This window comes from Ammospiza caudacuta, chromosome 5, assembly GCF_027887145.1.
Source record: "Ammospiza caudacuta isolate bAmmCau1 chromosome 5, bAmmCau1.pri, whole genome shotgun sequence".
Taxonomy (NCBI): Eukaryota; Metazoa; Chordata; class Aves; order Passeriformes; family Passerellidae; genus Ammospiza; species Ammospiza caudacuta.
In genome coordinates, this window is record NC_080597.1 from 44,674,161 (window position 1) to 44,687,065 (window position 12,905).

At 41.7% G+C, this 12,905-nt stretch overlaps 1 protein-coding gene across 1 annotated transcript in view; it reads right to left on the reverse strand.

Annotated features, from left to right (window-relative positions):
- Nucleotides 1-12,905, reverse strand: part of HMGA2 (high mobility group AT-hook 2) — a 107,034-nt gene that overhangs the window by 20,823 nt on the left and 73,306 nt on the right. The window lies entirely within an intron of this gene.

A 12,905-nucleotide genomic window follows, 5' to 3' on the forward strand; every position in this document is an offset into this window, starting at 1 on the left:
ACCCTTGCCAAAACCAAGGAGACTGGCATGGACAGTGGTTGCAGCCCTTTTGAGTTCTGGTTTGAGATTTTCAGCTGCATGAAGCTGATGCTGTGCTGACCCTTGCAAACCTATTCATGTGATTACAGGGATGCCCATCATTGGCCAGGGTGGGTGTGTCCACCTGCCTATGCAGGACCTGGTGGCACCGCCATGGATCCTCAGCAAGTCTCTCTCCTGGCTGGCCCCACGCAGGACTGGGAAACACAGTCCTCACATGAGTCAGGAGACCCACCAAGGTGCTAGTGTGCTCCATCCCCACCCAGGAGAAGAGGAGTACCAACTAATGAACAAATACAGACATGCTTAAAATACACCAGCATTGCCCAGATGATGGGATGACCCTTGTGGGTGCTGGAAGCAGCATGGAACAATAAGACCACAGATAAAGGATGAAATCCTGATACAGAAACAACAAAAAGGCTTTTCTTACTTCAATGGGACAAAGTTGCTGCCTGCCTGCCTCCCTCCCCCAGACATTCTGTTTTTAAAGTCTATGAATTGCACCCAATGATTTTCTTCCTGCCCTTCCTTCCTGCTTTTTCCTAATCCCAGCCATGATTTTAGTGCCTTTCTTGGGCAGAAGCCAACATGCCATCCCTCTGCACGGCCAAAAACCTAATTTTCACGACAATGTAGTAGGAAATAACTGGAATTTTTCTGAATAAGCAGTTTAGTGTAACTGGCCTTTTAGAGCAATATTTCAGTGGGAAGGATCAATGAAAATGTAAATTAAATGTAACTGATTAAATTCGGCTGCCCACTACAAGTGTCCCATTTTAATAAAAGATGCTTTTTTTATTTTCAGTCTTTTTCTAACTCAGTAAAATCCTACTGCTGTTATATTTTTGTATATAACAGTCTCCAAGTTCTGCTCTCAAATAAATATGAGAGTAAAAAAAATATCTGATGACTAGGTCTGTCTTTAAACTTCAGGGTGGACCCTTTCCTTTTCCATTAAATTCCCTTGCAATGGAGAAACTATTATCAAGGCACACATTTTATTGATGCCTTCTCCAGGTGGACTGCAGGCCCTGAACTCATTAATGAACATTTGCTGCTCCTGAACAAAGGAATGATTTGTTTTAAAGGAATCTCTCATAATTATAGAACTCACTGAGCTCTTTTGTAATCTGTCAATTTTTTTCTTCACTTTCTTTTCTTTTGCCTGTTGATTACACCTGTACATGTGTCTGCTCCCAAACCACATGAAATCCACAGACATTTTTAGAGGCTGACTGTTTTCTCCAGCTCAGAAAGCCCCATATATTTTTGGCTGTGCACTCTATGTTCATGTGACTCTCACTCACTGTAACTCAATGAAATCTTCTGAAAGAGCTGCCAATTCACCATATTTTCCATGAATTAGGTCCTGACACTTCAATGAGAGGAAAGACAATGTCTGAAACAAGGCCAGCTCTGGCTTTCTGCCTAGTATGTGTCACAGTAATTCTACCAGCTGCCCTTCTACACAGCAGTTCATACTTTTCAGACCACCAAAAAGCCCCTTGAATACTTTCAGTGATAGCTGGGGCTTGAGCTGCCAGCATGTTTTCCCAGCCTCTGGCACCCAGTGGCTTTGGACTGGACCTTTGAAGTTTTTTCTGCATGTGTTTGTTTTGTTTTGCTATTTTTATGAATGGCTTCCACAGGGAACTCTGACTCCAGCACAACCCTATCCAGCCATTCATAAAAAGCAGAGGGAAAATATTGTACTTTGCCCAGTTGGAAACTGTCTGTGATACTGACCAAGGCTTTCAAGAATTTTAGTCATTCAAGACCTTTGCTATCCTAGTGCTTCATGTCGAGAGCTCCTTGGCAGGGCTTGCTCACTGCCGGCTAGGTTTCCCTGCACTTGGGATCTGGAGCTCAGCATATGTTATGCTTGCTGCCTTAAATGGAAGAGGTTTAGCTATGCAAGCCCAGGAGCAGGGCTCAGTCCCTCAGCCAGTGTGAGTGGCACACACACTGACACGCTGGGAGCCGTGCCCACTCATGTCACTTTGAGGGCTCCGGCTGGTGGCAGCTGAATCACTGCAAGTGCCAATTCTCAAAGGCATTGCTTTTCATGCTTCATCCTGGCTGAGTGGGAATGTGGCTAGACATATAAATCCTGTAAGGTCCAGTCCTGTGAGGACTGGTGCCTGCTGACTCAGAGTGCCCTGACCAGAAGACCTGAGGTGCTCAGGAATAACAAGAAATTTCCCAAGCACCCCTTTAGTTTCTTTAACTGTTGTGGATGCGATGCCTTTGGAACCATTCTGACATACTAATGCTTCAACTTGCTAAACCTTGTGTTTACTGCATTAAAAGATCGTTTCAGGGCTTTGAAAGTGACACCTCTGATTCACAAGTGTTGCATCTGCATGTTCAATTATCTGGAAAGAAAGACAAACTGCCTTGGTTATGGAAAAGACTGGAACTATAAGATAGCCATGGACAAGAGGCAAAAATAAAGTTGTAAGCAAGAAAGGAGAGCTCTGAATTGTTATGTATTGCCCCTGCTAGGAACCTGCAGAGTAAGATGGTAGAACTTCTACTGTGTCAGAGGCTCTCTCACTTATGTTAGCCATCTTAAGAGGAGATTAGTACAACACAGTGCTTTCACATTTCATTTTTATCCTAAGCTTGAAAAACAGCTATTGTACACTGCATGTGCACCAACTGATGTTCCATACACTCAAAAGCAAACTTCAGGGTTTTTTACATCATATGCAAGTACAAGTCAACACTAGATATCTTTATAAAATATGTATGAGACAGAAAGAACAAGCTACAATGCTGGAAAAATCCTATGACAAGGTCATTTAAACGTCTATCAAACAAGAACAAATCCAAAATGCAGCAGTATTTCTTTTGCCATGCTTAAAATATTGAGTATGTGAGCTAAGGCAGAAGATAATAATTTAAAACTTGAGGATAATATTCCTAACTTTGAAAAGGAAAAACCCCACAAAATGCCTGAAAATGAGAATACACAAAATTTTGATGGTTTTCTCTTTGGTGTAAGTTTTGAATGTTAAAAGTCCAACTGTTTATCTTCTACACTTCTTCCACTCCTCCTCAGTCACACATTCCTCATTTTGTTTTCTTATTTTCAAATTCTGTTGATTTGCTTTAAGTCAATATCATACATATATCCTTACAGCTCATACTGGTCAAACAATTTCTTCGCTTTCTACATGAGAACAAAAGAGCAGTCTCATGTGATGAGTTCATATTCATCTTGTACCAGCAGTCTAAAGTTGTATCAAATTCAATTTGTCACACTTATCATTCACAGGAGTACTTCTTACCCTGTGACTTTTCCTAGCACCACAAAGCTAAGGAAGGAAAATGGAAAGTTAAGGGTAAACCTTTATCACCTAGTATGAGCAATGCTGGAACACATTTTTAATGATCAGAAATAAAAACATTGGTTTGAATGCAAATCACCCCCTGGCTGCTACGCCTGAAGCTCCAAGGGCAAGCTGCACACACAGAGAGTTCTTAGATTTTCTGTTCGTGTCTTCCTCTTCAAACTGAGTGTTATGAAGATGTCTGCTTGATGCTTCTTGGCAACAGTGACTCTTTGTGTTTTTCCAACAGCTTGACACAGATAAGAGATTTGCATGGAGGTAGCTCTGCTGGGGAGACTAAATGGCCATGATGGAAACTAATACCCAGTTAGGATGACATTTATAGTGCTGACAGCTCTCTGTTGTGCAGAGATCATTAAAATAATTTCATAGGTCATCCAAACACTTGTAGTTCTAAATTAAAAGATGAGTAAAACCATATTTGGTCTTTTTGTCTACATACCCTTGAAAAATCAGGAAGTTCATATTATACCAGTTGAAACCAATATAATCCAAAATAAATCATGTCTTACAAGCAGTTCCATATGACAGCAGAGTAACTACCATTCTGCCCTACAGCTTTAATTGGTTTAAGCACAGCCTTTCTCTCTTCCAGCACAGAATGATACAGTACTGGGACCAGTGGCCCACACAGCCTGCCAGGAAACTCTCACCTCCCAGCAAAAGCCACTTGCAGCTTCCTGATCATCAGTAGAAATCTTCCTGAAATTGCATGGGATGATGTGCCTGCCATTCGCTCCTCAGGTCCAGATATGCTCATGGCTTGCTTTAGGAATAATCTCCCTTTTGAGGCAGTAGCAGAACTGCTTTTTTATCCCATCAGCAGTGAGGGGACTTGTGTTTTGGAAGTACAGGTCATGAATTCTCCTGCCCCGCTCACATGCTTGCAGTCAACTGGCAACCGTAGTGTCTGTGTATGCACACTGCTGTGGGTCATTAGAATCTAACAGCAAAACCATCTGGCCCTTAGAGTTCAAAGGAGATTTCACAGTTCTCTGTGCAGTCTCATAAATGAGGCTATTAGTAATCTGTGGAGAATTCTGGCAAAATCTATGAAACTATTCTTTATTTTCTATCCTACTTGGCACTCCTCTGAGTTTTTAATACAAAGTCAAATAATTGCAAAAATATTTATTAGCTTTTAAACTGACCTTCCCTGACTGATGCTGGAAAAGTCTGCAACATGTCAGAAACTGCACCAGTTAGTCGATGATAAAGAGTATTTTTATTCCACTTGTTGGGGAAAGCAGAGAGCTTTCCCCCAAGTTTTCAAAGTTTTCCAAGTACACAGAGTGACTTTTAGTAGTTATTTTACTGGCATAAAAAATGATATTTAATTTGGCAAATTCAAAGCACGCTGCTTCAAATGACTCTTTTGGTAGTCTTAAAATTCAGGCAGTGGTACATATATCCAGTTACATATGTATACATCCAATGGAAGTCAAGAAACTGACTTCCAGGTTAGGATTTCATATATTTTGCTTACAGAAAGCTACCTTCACTACAAAATATCTGTAAACCACTTCATTTGGAATGGTTTTATGTTCTGGGAGAAATAAAAGAGTGAAATAAATGTATTTAAAAATCCAATTCTGTTTTCTTTTATGCTCATATAATCCATTATTTCTCAGTTGCTTTGACCCAACCTTACTCCCACCATTACAGATCTTAACAAGAACAAATTTAATGGTTAGAACAGGAAGGGAAAACCCATAATTTTTATTCATCTGCTAGCTGAACTGTTAGTTCAAGCACAACAATATTCCAGTAATTTTGTCAAGGATATAATGAAAATTCAAAGCACAGTGGCAGTTAGTTCAATGTTCTTCATAGATGTTACTAAGCTTTATAATGATAGCCAGTATTAGTTACATTTCCATAAAATATTTAGGGCAGTGCAGCTTATGAAATATCCATTTAATAGACCTTGTATCTGTGTTTCAATACAATAAGCAAAGTTTAAATCTGTGTTCTTATCTAAAATCAATACAACTCGTCAGCAGAAGTTGTTGCTGACTGCTCTTCTTCAGAGTCACTGCTGCTCTGTGGGGTTTCCCTGTTACTTCATTATCATCTGTCACACACTTGATAAGCTTTCCTGATGCATTTTGCTTAAGTTTAGTTTGGCACCCTATGCATTTTGCTGCTAAAATATTAAGAAGTATTTTCTGTCTCAGAATAATTCTAGCACACAGTTCAGCATTGAGGTTTTACTTGAGATACACCTAAGGAAACATGAGCTGTCTCTTTTGTCTGGCAAACGTCATATGTGTCTATTTATAACTCCCTACACAGACAGACTATTGAGAAAGCCAGAGGGGAGGTTTCAGTCATTCTTAGCTACAGCTCAAAGAAAAAATCTTACATTTTAGTAGACAGAAATAAATTATAAGTTATTTGCAAAGAAACCAAGCCCTCATTATTCAGGGATAAACTGATAGGAAGCAGCTTAGCTTTATACCTTGCAGACCTTTCCAGACAAATAACTATTGTGCAACTGTTCATCTCCAGACTATCTTGTCTGTTTGGATACAGGAACTCCTGTGTTCACCATGCGTTTTTCTTGGCCCATGTGGAAATGATTTTTGGTCACTGCCAAACAGGCTAGATTTGAATTGATGACCTAGAGGTGGAAAGCACTGTTTCACATTACAATCCGGTTCCAACTTTGGTTTTAAAGTCTTCTCTCTCTTCTTGCCCAGGCACCTCCTGCCATACAGACCAACACCCCAGGGCACTTTCTGCTGCAGAGGTCATTCCCACTGGAACCACAGCATGGAGCTGATCAGAGCTGCAGGACCATCAGCAGTGGACTCAACTCTGGACCTGACTGCCAGGAGCTCCTGAATACTCTTGACCTTTGCATTGATCTCCAGTGAAGTTACAGAATAAATAGCATAGGGAAGTCCCAAACAAGCCAACCTGCTGCAAAATCCACTGCTGTTTGGAAAGTGAACTGTGAACTTAGTGGTTTTGCTCAAAATGTAACTGTTGTCAGGTAATGTTTCCCTCAATGGCCACTGATGTTCACTCTTCTCAATTTTAAGGTCACAAAGACATGAACTCATTCAGTAACAGTGTCCTTGTGTCATTTACAAACCTGAAATACCTGCAGCCCATTTTCCATAATGTAGGCAAAGATACAAACAATCAATCAAAAATTCCCAGGCCTATGAAAGCTTCTGCTAACAACAGGTCCAAGCCTAGAAACAGGAATGGACAAAGAACAGAAGTGATTGAAAACAAAAGGTAAATTGCTCCACTGGGCAGACCTGGGACTACAGCAGTATCCCAGCAGTATCAGATGGTAACTCTGTCCCTGGCTATGCACCTCCACCACGGCAATGATGCAATGGCCATGCCACAGCCTGGACCTGTGCTTCTCCTCAAGAAGGAGAATACTGATGAAAATACAGTATGCACTTCCCCTGGCTCTTGGGCACCTTCACCACTCTGGAAAGGCAGCCGTTCAAGATACCTTGAAGGCTGTGAGATTTGAGCCAAGCAGTCTGTGACCTCCCTTGGGTATTTCCCAGTGGCAGTCTGTGGCATGTCTCTGCTGTTTAGCTGCATACTACAAGAACTGCTGCCTCCAGAGATTTGTGCTTCTTGCTTTAGTGAGCCGCATCTCAGCCAGAGCAGGACAGCATCAGAGTGGGCACTGTGGGAAGGCAGGTGCAACAGACTGTGATCAGCCCAGAAAACCTTCAGACTTCACCAACAGGAGAAAGCAACCCAGTCCAGGACCTCTGACTGGCTTGTATCTCTATGCCACCTTTCCTCCAGACTGCCTAGAAGGAAGAGTCCTGGGTTGTGGTACTTCCTTAACAACATCTTTCACGTGGCAGAGGACAAGATGGGGAAGGAAAGCAAGCTCCCAGCTGCACAGTGTGGACAACTGCAGGGCAGTGCTGGAGGCTGCCTGTGTTCAGGCACGGTTCAGCTCACTGAGCACAGACACGGCACTGGGCACTCGTAGGAAGAGCTATCTGCCCCCTCATCTGCACAAACTAGGGTAAGGGTACAAGGGACTTTAGGCAGCCATTTTGCACAGCCATTTCTAGTCCTTCAGGGATATAAAGCATCTTGTTAAGAACTTATGTGGTCAGCCCCAGGCATAGCCCTTGGCTCCTGCAGGAGCTTCCCCTTCCCATTGAACCCATTGCCTCCCTGACCTCCCATTGCCCTCTGACGGCTTGGGCAGGGTTTTCCTCCAAAGAAAAGCATGCAGGGCAAGGCAAATCGCCTGTGCCTGGCTGATTTTCTGCAGCTGAGGATCTGGCCTGAGGCATTTCTCTTGAACTTCTTTGTCTGAGCAGATTCATTGGTAGCCACATGGCTGGCTGGGGATGTTTTTGTATGTCTGGGATATACAGATGTCTGATAGCTGTCTGTCTATCAAATAGATTTGGTAATTATTACTGCCTCCAGGACACTGATGCAGCTACGAGTGTCTGTCAGAGTCCATGCAGATTGCTAACATTCTGGCATAATTTCATAAAGAAGTCAGTGTCCAAAATAGAAATATATTTTCCACGTACTTGAAATATACCAGGGGCTTGGTGGCAAGTTGCTGCAATTAATCCACTTCCTGGCTTGATATATTTTGGGATCATTCTGGTGTGTGGTATGTTAAATACTGAACTCAATTAATATTCTTATTTTTAAATGGAAATTGCATTCATTATGTCCAAAAGAATGATTCCTAAGTCCATCATGCAAAGCAGAAAAAACCCCACCATTCCATTGCATTTCTAGTGTGACTTTACTCATTAAGAGCAATTTCATCACATGCATCATTATGAAATCTATGCAACACTATAATGTATTTTAAAGACAGTAGCAAACAGCTTTTTTAAAAATCTAGTCAGAACCCATTTAATAAATGATTGCAAACTCAACATCTATCCTATTGTCAATATCCTACTGTCAGCCTCTCAACAGCAGCAGAAATATGAATAGTGTTCGAGTACATATGCTTCCCTCAATCTGAAAGAGAGTGAAAAAGGGGAAGACAGGGAGGAAGACAGAGATCCTGCTCTTTATAATCCTGGTGTAATTTTGGATTTACAACCCTGAACAGACTCTGAATTTAACCCAATCTAGGAAAGAAGAATTTGACTGTAATTTTGCAGGACTAACTATGGCTAGACCTGACTGTCTAGCCATAGTTATTTAACAGCCTTTTGGAAGTGACATGTGACCTAAAGATCCTATTTGTTGCTTGGATCTAACAATGTGAACATCAAAGGTATGTGTGTAAGGTATGCATGCAAATCCCCTGCAGATTTTTTCATAATAGTACTGAAAGCTGACACCACATCAAGAATGCAGCGCCTGGAGCACCCTACTACAGCCCCACTTCCTTGTAAAGCTTAACGTGGTTTCCTTGCTCACAGAGCTCCATCAGCTGCCACTTGGAGAGCAGCCTGCTTTTACATGTTAGGGCTGCTAGGGAGGGCTTGTGAACATTTTAGCAAATGCAGGTCGTTGCAGAGAATACGACTGATGAATATTGATTCTCTGTTCCTGAAAACCCTCCCGTAATTTGTTGCCTCTGTTGCTGAAGTGACAAAACCTAATTTTTCATGCTACAAAAAATATAGCTAAATTCTCTCCTTGGTTAAATTCTGCTCTTCTGCTAAATTCCAGAGTCTACTGAACATCTTCCAGTTAGTTACATTTTATTGTGCTTTGAACCTCTGTGGTTTGGGACATGCCAAAAATTGTTGGTAGAATCTGTGGCTAGGTGGTCCTGGCAGCAGAGGTGAAAGCAGATTGTTGGATGAAAGAAGGAGGAGAAGAGCTGGCCTCCAAATGCTGCTATAGTTGGCACAGAGAGGCACACCCTTTCTGGGAATTAGGTGTGCTGGGTAGATGGGGGTTTGTTTTGCAGCTGAACATAATCCACCTTGGTGAGATCAGGTATTATACCAGCACCAGATCACTTACTAGCAGCTGCAAGATTATTCTAGCATTGGCAGCGATGTGGCCAAGGATACTCTGATACTCTAGATTTTGACAGGTAAGGGCAATGGTGTGGAGCAAGGCCCTTCTGCTGGCGGTCAGCAGGAAAGATGCAAAGGGATGGGAAGAAGGAATGAAAAGTGGCTAGGAGAGATGGCAAGAAAGAGTGGGACCAAACACATACCACCTTCTCTGCTTACACACAAATGGGAACAAATTCTCTGCACTGCCATTATGTGCAAGGAACTGAGAGGAAAAACAGAAACAGATTGTTCATATTTCTTTTTGTCCACCAAGCTCACTAGATGGCTGTATTATTGTCATACTTTTGGCTTCTTCCATGCTATGAAAGCATGTGCATTACTGACATATTTTGAGGGTTTTGTGGTGTTTCTAAGAGAGCAATTGGGAAGTCTGGTTAGAAAGAATCTTCTTAGGTACCAGTGGGTTTTTCAGATTTTAGGATCAGATGCATTTTTGTAGGCTTTATGGTAGTGCTTTGTCTTCTCAGATCACAAAACAGGTCAACAGAAATGCAAAGGCCCTGGGATTGTACTGCCCTGGAGAGGAGTCTACCCCAGCTGCAAGGCCGATGACAGAAGGATCCACGGGAGGATGTGCTCTTCCTGAAGAACTCCAGCCATCTCTCAGCACAGCAGTCTGTGCAGGAGAGGGTCTGCTTCAGCTTTTTGGCTGGAGGCACTGGCAACAGGACAGTCAGGATATTCACTGTTTATTATACAAGCACTTAAAAAGGGTGGGAGACAGTGAGGGGATAAGCAGTTGCCCATGCCACTTTGCCTTTCATCACCTCTCAGGAACGACTGTCTTTGGGGCTAATTTAGATGCATTTACATCATAAATGTGTGGCCTTTTCAGCCACATTTTTTCACTCTAATTTCTGCCTGCCCTTGCTGACATGTGCCCTTTGCAATCTGTGGTTATTTTCCTCATTCTGAACTGTGGAATTGTCCTCTATTGCAGTTTTTTCTTTCACAGATAAGCAAATGAATAGCTCATGAAAGTAATATAGTCTAGCTCTATTTTACTTAGCAAATACTGGGGGGGTTATTAAAAAAAAAAATTATTCTCTGTTGAAAAGACAATGCTTTGCTGACTGTAAACTGGTTTGCAAGCCAAAACCAGACGATTTCATGAGTCTTCCAGATGTATCATCACAGTTTCAGACATCTTCCAGACTGACAAGAAACCCAGAACTGTCATGAGATCTCCACATTGGGATATTATTAATAAATATTCTGTCTCTCAGGGACAACCTACCCAATAAGTAAGTTCCATAGGCCTCTTAGAAGCATCAGTGTCCTTCCTCTACTTACTCCTAAGTGTGATGGCCCAACTCTTGGGCTGGGATTGGTTGAATGGTCCCTCACAGAGGTACCTCTAACCATAGTTGGAGGCGCAGCTCTAACTATGACTTAATACATGATGACAAACCTTTCACATCCATGCTCATCCCATGACATGATGATGTCTATGCTTGGACCAACTGACAGACATCAGATCACATGTCTGATGAAGAGCAGAATCTACACATCCTTGAAGGTAAGGCACAGTGAAAAGGGCCTTCAGAAAAAATAATGCAGGATAATTTTGCAGTTTTGAGAATTTTGGTAGGGAAGATCCAGACTAGGGAGCTTTAGATTAACCTACCATCCCCTAGAAAACAGTTAGCCCACTTAAAATTTTTCACCATGACTTGTAGCACTGGCCAGTAATACCTGTGAGTGCTGAGTACCATGCCTTCTTGAGTACCATGCAAAATCATTCTTTCTAAGTGAATCAGAAATAAAAGAGCATCCCAGCACAGCAGCTAGGGATCCCTGGGGGTATTTACTTTGCTTCTCAGTTAGCCTATATAATCTGACAGCCCAGAGAACACATACATTCGCATCCCTGGTGTACAGAGAAAACAGCGCACTGCTTCCATTCTGCAGGAACATCCACACAGGAGTGTTCCAGAGAAATCAAACAGTAAGTTCTGAGCAAGAAAAGCTGAAGAAGTTGATACAAAATCCACCAAGAGCAGACACACAAAACTAGAATTCTCAAATTTATTTGAACAATCTTAGAGAAGTGGACCGAGCTCAAATGCATTGGGCTGGTATCATGAGTAGCTCCATGCAGAGAGCGTAGGGCTGTGGCAGTAGAAGAAAATAAATCTAGGAGGTCTACAATCTGAGTCAATATATATATCTTTCAGCTATAAAATTGTATATAATGTAGGAATATGCTGCAATGCATGTTCAGAATAAATTTTAAATCAGTTATCAGTCTTTGCTTTGGGTAGGTGCTGGTTTTGAACACACTTGAGGAAACATTATGTACATAAGATCGTTTTAAATGGATTTCACTCAAATAAGATACAAATGACACTGCATGAAGTGCAGACCAGCAAACCTAATAGATTGTCTCCTTTATAGGAAATCAGAAACCAAACTGTGAGTTTTGACTGACAGTAACAGATTGTCCTATTTCCAAAGAAAAATCTAGTTAGTAGAAACACAGGCATGTTTGTTCCTGATCTCATGTTAACAGCTTGAGTAAATGTCTCGCTTGCTAGACATAGAGAAGTACTAGTTAATTTAACACCCAGCTATTTTTTACTTCTTTAATAATACTAATGCTATGAATGATTACATATTATTTGCTTATGCCCTTAAAAGCAATTGAATTTAAACATTTTCTACTATTTCTGTTCTGCTGCTGCCTCTTCTGTAAAAAGAGGATTTCTGCATCTTAACCACACTCAATGCCTACAGCATTAGGAAAAAAAACAGCAACGAATACACAAAATCCAAGCCTTCTTTTGCTTGTTCCTTTATTTAGTTTACTATACTCTCATTGTTTTATTTTAATGGCTGGAGCTTGATACTATAATAATTTTCCTCAGTCAGTTCATAATATCAATTCCCCTGTAGGTCAGACACAATACCTCAGGAAATAACACCTGCTATTCAGGGATATTGCAGGAAATTTGCATTTTCACTCTGTAAAGTGTTATTATTTCAGACTGACAACCTAACATTTATTTAATTATCCCAAAGTCTTTGGATCCCTAAAAGCAAGAGAAAGAATGGGCGTCCTGGCTGGCCTCCCACTAGCTTTTCATGGTCATTAACAATCAAGAGTGAGAAGACAAACAACTCACTACTGAAAGATGTGTGCCTCACAGCCAGCCCTCCCTGTCACCTCCTCTGGAGTATGAGAGCAATTCAGCTGTTCCATCAGTCTACCCCTGCTTTGCCAGCCCTCCTTTGTAGTGGGGCTGCTGCCTGACTGCATCTTTCCCTCCTCTACAAACAGCACTGAAGATAGTAGATGCAGGCAGAGGATTTATTCCTCTGAAGAAACACAGGATGCTTGAGCAACCTTGATGGTTTCTGCAGGGAGTTTGATGTCTTCCATCTACCCTTTTATTCACTGTGTCTGAGAATGCAGTATTTTGGGACCATCAGCAGGGGAAAGAAAAGCCCCCAGTTAGATACTTGTAAGCCTTGCCACATTTACAACAGGTGTAGC